We start from the raw sequence: 5896 nt of genomic DNA on the forward strand, positions 1-5896 counted from the left end.
TGGTGGAAGGGGGCTCCAGGAGACATACCTACCTCTGATTGTATCTGTAGTCTTCCCCTGTTGTGGGCGCCTGGCTGCCTGCAGGTGCCCGGCCTGTGGCAGAGGCCAAGCAGCTCTCCAGTATGAAAGCTGAAGAGAGGTGCTGTGAGCACCTAGGTGGTTCCCAGTGACAGGACGAGGGGCAATGGGCACAAGGTGGAACATAGGAAGTTCTGTTCCAACACACGGAAAAACTTCTTTACAGTTCGGGTGACAGAGCATGGCACAGGCTGCCCAGGGAGGTTGTGGGGGCCCCTTCTCTGGAGATTTTCAAGACCTGCCTGGATGCAGTCCTGAGTAATGTGCTCTGGGCAATCCTGCTTTAGCAGGGGAGTTGGACTAGATGATCTCTAGAGGTCCCTTCCAACTCTGAAAATTCTGTGATTCTGTGAGCATGTAAGAGTGTGCTGGCCGTGGATGGCGAGTCTGAGCTTGCACCAGGATGAAGCTGCTGGTGTGGGTGGGAGCTGGGAACGGAGGGATGGCTCCCCAGAGCTGGCGGGTCCGTGGCTACGCTCTGTGTGCTGCCTGTGGGGAGGGATAAATGGCTTTGGGATAGGGGGAGAGGAGAGAGATGCCCTTGTACAAGTAAAAGTTGTGGTGTGGCACTCTGGTCTGGATTTTGCAAGCGCTATTCTGGGTATAGAAGCTGATTTTTAAGGAGCCTTGGCTCACTCCAGTTGCCTGCAGCAGCTGGGCCACTTGCCACTGGGATGCAGTGATGGCTCGTTCTCCCAGTGCCGGACCCAGGACCTCGCTGCTGGTGCGGGGAGGCTTGGAAAGGGCATTCATGGGAGCACCAGCAGACTCCCACAGATTCCCACTTTGTTGGCTTGGGGATTTTGTGTTGGCTTTTGTTTTCTTTTTTCTCAAGTAAGATGAATTGGGTTCCCTATAGGAAAGATTGGCTTGAAAGATTCCATTTATTTTAATTTTAGTAGCTACTGGATGCTAATTTTCCCCAAACTGCAGCATGGCGTGTCCTGTAGGCTTCTCTCCATCACTGATAACTGGATTGCTTGTCCCGCTTTCCTGTGGGAAAGGTCCCTACTCCTGTCCTGTGCGCTTTCCTCGTGAAGAGGATTAAATCCTCCTTTCTGCCGCGCGATACAGTGGGATATCTGGGACAGAGCTGGGAACTTCTGGAGCTGCTAAACAAGTATGTCCTCCTGAAGGCCCCAAATTTAGTTGCTTGTTGAAATATGCCTCTGATAACAGAACTAGCTCCCCTGTGGCTTGGTACCTTTTCAGTACTCTAGAAATACACCTGTACTGGGGGGGGACACATATCACTGGACCCAATTTCCATTCTTTTGGGCTCTGTGTCCCACCTCTCTTGAACAGACGGCTCAGGGTAGAACTGTCATCATTCACTAAGGCCCAAAATGTTATTTGTATGTATTTCCTGTCACTTTTGGCCTTTCCAATACAACTTTAGGGACAGCTTTTCTAGCTTTGCACCTCTGATCAGTATGTTGTGCTGTTAATGTTCTCCCTTAAAAAAATAAATTCAAAACAACGATTAAAGAACCAAAGCCAAAAGCAGTTAATTGGATGTTCTGTTTAAGCTAATTCCCTTTTGCTGCATGGCTGGTTCTTTCCTCCTTGCACGATCAAGTCTCCCTGGTACAAATATTCCGAGATGCTAACTTTCAAGCTTAACCAAATTCTCCTTTGAAAGTATTTGTATGAAGATTCCAGTTTCTGCAATTAATCATGGGAGGCCCTGGGTCCAGTGCCACGCCGTACTCGGGAAGCAAACAATACCCCGTGTCTGCGCTCCATCACGAGCAGCCTCTCTCTTTGACTTTCAATGAGTGACCCAGAACCACAGTGGGATTCAGCAGCAGAAAAATAATTTAAGAGAATTGTGCTGTGCACACAAGGAAGATAAACTAGTCAAGCAATTTGTTAGGAACAATGCCTCTAGCCCTGGGCGTGGATGGATAACTTCTCTTCCTCCTGGTTTTATTTTTGTGCGTTGTTAGCAGTGAGCACTGGGATCTGCCCAGGGCTCCAGATCTGCGGTTCAGAATCCAGTGTCAAGTAAAAAAGATCCATAATAAATAACCACGAACTGACGTGCATCTTCCCTGCCCTCAAATGTGCGCTGCATCGGGCCTCTGTAAGGTGAAATATACTCAGTCCTCTTCTGCCAGCCTGTCTGTCAAGGTGCAGAGAAAATCTCTTACAGTAAGAGGAGAAAAGTTAATTTGTACATATATAGATAAAAATTGCTCATGACTCCCTAACTTCTGCTGGATTTCCCGAGATATTTTTGTATTAATGCTTTAAACTGCAAATCCCCCCCACGAGGATAATAGGGAGCTTAATCTGAGCTGTGTTAGGTGTTTCTACATAGACTGCAGGAAGAGTTGGACCAGGTGGATAGTAAATAACTTTATAATGTTAGAGCAAATGCAGTTTTAAATGATTACCTGTCAGCTTCTCGTTAGCGTCTGGGGCCAAGCAGAAACTTGACAAGGAAAGATGTGCCTTGCTAACGAAGGGAAACGTCAGCACGCTGTGAGAAGCAGCAAGGTGTCAGCGATGCTGTATCGACTCGAGAGAGCATCGAGCCACCTCTGAATTGGTTCCTTGTTGGTTGGTGAACCTGTTTTGAGGACTCGGAGGAGGGAATTATGTTGCATTCAGGAAACTCTTTGCTTTTTACTTTGTCCACTGGAGATGGTCGTTTCCTTGACCAACCTGGTTAATCTCAAGGATTTCACTAGTAATATGCATTAACAAGAGGGCAGTGCCTTCAAACCTGGATGTGGTCCAGTTTTCTGTCCTTCTGCAATGTTTTGCTTTTGCTCTGGTATGAAGAGAAAAAGTTATCTGTAAAATGAAGCGAAGAGGGTTTATATCATTTTTGTTGCTGTTCTTGCGTTTGAAGGTTGCCAAAAGGCAGTGGAGTCATCTCTGGTTTTCTTGTAAAGGTGCATTTTTTCATTTAGTAACTCAGTCTTGTTTCTACAGCCCTCTGGGATGGAGAGGTCACAGTGCTGTATAAATGAAAGCTGAGTAATTGAGATGGTTTTCAATGTTTTTACATTTTACTAAAAAGTTTAATGTTTACTTAATGCCCTGTAAACACTCAGGGGAATACATCTCTGTTTAAAAATTCAGAACCTACTAAAGGCTTCAAACAACTGCTGGTGGCTTGGGAGGGCTCACAGCACCGCTGAGAGTTGTTAACGTGCTCATGGAGGAGGAGCAAAACTATAATTTCTGCTACTTTCTGCCAAAACTAAGTCAACACTAACTCACCTGTGAACTCAGAGAGTAGTAATGTCAGTGTGAAAGCATTGATGTCTCCAGATGAGAAGTGTTAGGATGTGTCCTTCCTATGGATAAGTAAGCCCTAGAATAATGCCCGGTTGGGGCTTGGATTGCCAACTTGTGGGTGTTTGGGAAGTAAACCCCTCAGTTAAAGTTGCAGTTATAGAGGAGCAATTATGTACCTAAGGAAGAAGCTACTTCCAAATACTTGTGATACACCAAAGGCCCAAGGCTACCAAAGGCCCCAGGATGTCATTTTAGAGAGTGCATGCAAATAAGGTGTTGTACAAGAGGTTTGTGGTGGATGTTGTCTAGTAATGAAGGGATTTTTTTTTTTTTAACTTGTATTAAATAAGCCCCATGAAAAGTTGATGCTGGTGGGAAGGGGGCTGACCTGAGGAGCTGCGTGTGGTTGTGAGTGTGGCCCTGTTGGAGGAACATTGTGTAGGCTGAGGTCACATGTTTGAGTAGCAGACTGGAGGGATTTGGCCTTGGTTGGATGCAAGAAACTTCGGGAGAGAGATGTCAAGGTGGACTTGTTTTCAGAAGGCCAAAGTTCTCTGATGCTAGAAGGGTTTTGCCCTTGGTGTTGCTTTGCTTCTTGATGGTTTTTATAGCAGGTTTTTCTGGAAACTCCAGAGCACAGGGGAAAGCTGGAGAGCACAAGAAGAATGTCCTGATATTATACGCATCAACAAGACTGCTGGGCTGTGCTCCAGCTACAGACTAGTGTGGGCATCTAGAAATGGACAAAAGGTACCTTGAACCTACGTTGGGAGTAGCAGAAGCACCGTCACAGCCTGTGGGGCAGGTGGGGTTTGGGACCTCTGACATGGTCCTGCCTCTAAGACCTTTCCTGAGTAGCGGATGAACAGTTTGGTCTGTTTTTCATGCTGAGTCTGGCTGCACATCACAAGATCCATTTTTCACGACAGCCTTTTATAGCAGGTTGTTTTCCTAGAATAGCTGGAGCTTTGGAGAACGCTGTCCGAATTTCTTCAGCGTGCGATTATTTTGATTTTAAATGAGTTGTTTTGTAGGCAGACCCCAAGGGCCACTTGCCTGGGTGGCTCTAGCTCAGCTTGGTTTATTTTTCATATACTAATTATTCCTATGAGATTCACTTTGTGATTTCTGTTCAGCTGCTTAGGTGTCTTGGTTGTGAAGACAAAGTAACATGTCATTTAAGTAAATTAGTATGTGAAAACTGTGTGTCCTGAAGTGTTTGATTAATGCTTGCAGAAGCTTTTGGAAGCCATGTGTCTGTGGCTGGAAGCTGGGCAGTGTGCGCGTGCTGCTGTCTTAAATGTTGCCCACAGCAGAAGTTTGGGAAGAATCTGTAGACCCTACAGGAGGAAAGGGGCATGGATGTGTCCTCGCATTTCTTCTTTGCTGCCTCCTACCTCCCCTTGTAAGAAAAAATGTTGTTTGTGTGGGAAGCTTGGTGCTTCGAATTGCTCCGGCCATTCAAAGATAACTGAAATCTACTGTTAAGAAAATCCACCTCTTGTGCAGTGGTGAAGCTGAGGCTGCAGAAGAGCAATGGCAGGAACGGCGAGGGGCCGGAGGGAAGCGGTGCAAGTCCTTGGCGGATGGAAAGGAGACGCTGGGTGTAGGCTACGCCACGGGCACGGGAAGCAGCTCGGAGCCCTGAGCTGTCAGGGTTTATTTCTGCGGGAGATGGTGGACAGGTGGATGCTTCAGCCCCGGCTGTGTGGTAGGGCTGGAAATGAGCTCTTGATGAAGCCCTGGAAAAGAGGTGGCAAAGGGAATTAATTAGCAGAGCTGAGTGACAGATGTGCCGCGTTCTTTATTGCTGTGAAACTTTGAGTTTGTCTTTCTACACAAACTGTTTCTTGACAGCCTGTGTTGAACGCAGGAGTGGCAGGTGGCACCTCCAGCCTGTACTTTGCCAGAGCCGGTAAAGCTCCGAGGAGGAGAGGAGGGGGAAGGTGTTCCCAGTAGCTCTGAAAAGCGATTAATCTTGTCAGATGACAACCCAAGCAATACCTAGTCCAAAGGATTGGGAACTGCTTGAATAAATTATGAATCACAAATGATTTATTTGGGGGTTTTCTCTGAAGAGAAGTCTGGTTGAGTATAATTTGAGGGGGAGGCACAGGCTGTGCTGGAAGGCATGAAAGACCCACGCGACTAGTGATAAATGATCAAGTGGGATGCGTTCTTGTAGGTTTTGAAGGCCAGAAAGGCCCACAGCCATATTTTTGTGTGTTTTATCCCACCCCTCAGACTTTAATAGCCCTAAACCATCTCAGAACCTGCCTGATGACCTCTGCACCGAGACCCCATTCAGGCCCCCGGGCTGGCTGTACTTGTAGTTCTTCTGTGGCTCCTCAGGGACTCCTCTAGGTCTTCTGGTGTCTCTGTCCCACACTCATGTCTCTCCAGGGATACATTTTAAACCTGCAGCTGCCTTCTGATGTACCACGATGATTTCCACACGTTGAATGCCAGCTTGACCTCCCCAGCTCTGCTGGGGGCAGTAGCATTGCAGAGGCTCCCACAAAACAAGTCCACATTTGCTCAGGTGAGCAGGACGGTGGTGGGAGCA

This window comes from Charadrius vociferus, unplaced genomic scaffold (assembly GCF_000708025.1).
Source record: "Charadrius vociferus isolate BGI_N301 unplaced genomic scaffold, ASM70802v2 scaffold228, whole genome shotgun sequence".
NCBI classification, from domain to species: domain Eukaryota; kingdom Metazoa; phylum Chordata; class Aves; order Charadriiformes; family Charadriidae; genus Charadrius; species Charadrius vociferus.